Raw genomic sequence first — 2,500 nt, forward strand, 5'->3', positions numbered from 1 at the left:
AAAAAAAGTTGAAAAAAAAAATTTTTGGGGACTTAGAAAATTTTTCAACTTTTGTCAGACTTCCAGACAGGGGAGCGTGTCAGTGCGCGCATCCGATTTCAGTTCCAGAGCGATTCGCGCGATGAGTCCTTGATACTTAGTCGTTTTTGGCAAAATTTCTGACTTTTTGAAAATTTCACAATTTTGTGAAAACTTCCACAAAATGAGGTTCTAGTATGTTAGAGGGCATCCCAGGAGGGCTCCAAAAGTGTGGGTAAAATATATATCCCACAGGGGGAAAATTGAAAAAAAGTTGAAAAAAAAAATTTTTGGGGACTTAGAAAATTTTCACACATGTGTCAGACTTCCAGAGAGGGGAGCATGTCAGTGCGCGCATCCGATTTCAGTTCCAGAGCGATTCGCGCGATGAGTCCTTGATACTTAGTCGTTTTTGCAAAATTTCTGACTTTTTGGAAAATTTCACAATTTTGTGAAAACTTCCACAAAATGAGGTTCTAGTATGTTAGAGGGCATCCCAGGAGGGCTCCAAAAGTGTGGGTAAAATATATATCCCACAGGGGGAAAATTGAAAAAAAGTTGAAAAAAAAAATTTTTGGGGACTTAGAAAATTTTTCAACTTTTGTCAGACTTCCAGACAGGGGAGCGTGTCAGTGCGCGCATCCGATTTCAGTTCCAGAGCGATTCGCGCGATGAGTCCTTGATACTTAGTCGTTTTTGGCAAAATTTCTGACTTTTTGAAAATTTCACAATTTTGTGAAAACTTCCACAAAATGAGGTTCTAGTATGTTAGAGGGCATCCCAGGAGGGCTCCAAAAGTGTGGGTAAAATATATATCCCACAGGGGGAAAATTGAAAAAAAGTTGAAAAAAAAAATTTTTGGGGACTTAGAAAATTTTCACACATGTGTCAGACTTCCAGAGAGGGGAGCATGTCAGTGCGCGCATCCGATTTCAGTTCCAGAGCGATTCGCGCGATGAGTCCTTGATACTTAGTCGTTTTTGCAAAATTTCTGACTTTTTGGAAAATTTCACAATTTTGTGAAAACTTCCACAAAATGAGGTTCTAGTATGTTAGAGGGCATCCCAGGAGGGCTCCAAAAGTGTGGGTAAAATATATATCCCACAGGGGGAAAATTGAAAAAAAGTTGAAAAAAAAAATTTTTGGGGACTTAGAAAATTTTCACACATGTGTCAGACTTCCAGAGAGGGGAGCATGTCAGTGCGCGCATCCGATTTCAGTTCCAGAGCGATTCGCGCGATGAGTCCTTGATACTTAGTCGTTTTTGCAAAATTTCTGACTTTTTGGAAAATTTCACAATTTTGTGAAAACTTCCACAAAATGAGGTTCTAGTATGTTAGAGGGCATCCCAGGAGGGCTCCAAAAGTGTGGGTAAAATATATATCCCACAGGGGGAAAATTGAAAAAAAGTTGAAAAAAAAAATTTTTGGGGACTTAGAAAATTTTTCAACTTGTGTCAGACTTCCAGAGAGGGGAGCATGTCAGTGCGCGCATCCGATTTCAGTTCCAGAGCGATTCGCGCGATGAGTCCTTGATACTTAGTCGTTTTCAGAAGTCACAATTTTGACTTCCAGGACCCGCAAAACGTTTGTAAATTGAGCCCGCTCCCCAGTTCCAAGCGTTTTGAGGTGTCCCCGGTTGCAGTAATGCAGCCTGCCCACTAGATGTCGCAAAAGAGACAAAAAGTGAAAAAGAACCAGAATGAGGAAATTCCAGGGAGCCGAATCCGCCTGACAGTTCCAGGCGATCGGGCACTTTTTTGCATGCGTCCCTAAAGTGGGTATAGGGTGACACTCCATGCAAAGACCCAGTTTTGCACACCACCGGCAGAATATATGAGAGAGAGGTACCTCTCAGCCCCGACACATTTCGACTCATTTAAGCTGGTTTTCACCTCCGTAGGCCTGGGTATGCGTTTTGGCTATGAGTCCCTGTTCGGCTGGAGGTCTGCACCTTGGCTGAACCCAGGCTTCCGCAGCTGCGTGGGGGGACTTTTGCCGGTCGCCTATCCCAAGTCAGAGAGGTGTTCCTGGGTTGAAGTGAGCCTGGCCAGACCCCCCCGCGGGCCCTGGTTCTCCACATGGGGGCGCCGTCAAGGCTAAAATCTGGATTTTTAGGCCGAGGAGAGGCTCCATGAGGGCGGATGCTTTTGTGGCTTCGACCCCAGTGCTGTTCCACATCCAGTACCCCCCCGCAAGGGCGCCTGTACCCGAGTCGCGCTTCCAGGACTCGTGGGCACGTATCTCCCGACGACAGGGGTTTGCAGCCTCCGTACTTGGGCAAGTCCCTACATGCACCCCTGCTCTTCCTCCGATCGATCTGGCGCAGCGCTCCCGGGTGGGGAGGTGGCGCCGCTCGCTCGGCCCGGGCTTTGGAGCCCGCGCTGGCTTAAGGTGAGCGGTCCCCTTCCTCCTCTACCCCCGGGCTTCCGACACCTATCTTTGGGCGCGCATGCCGGCCTCGCCTCCCGTCTGCGGAGGTG

Source organism: Phyllobates terribilis, unplaced genomic scaffold (assembly GCF_046119375.1).
Source record: "Phyllobates terribilis strain yellow unplaced genomic scaffold, ASM4611937v1 Scaffold_6090__1_contigs__length_46922, whole genome shotgun sequence".
Lineage (NCBI taxonomy): Eukaryota > Metazoa > Chordata > Amphibia > Anura > Dendrobatidae > Phyllobates > Phyllobates terribilis.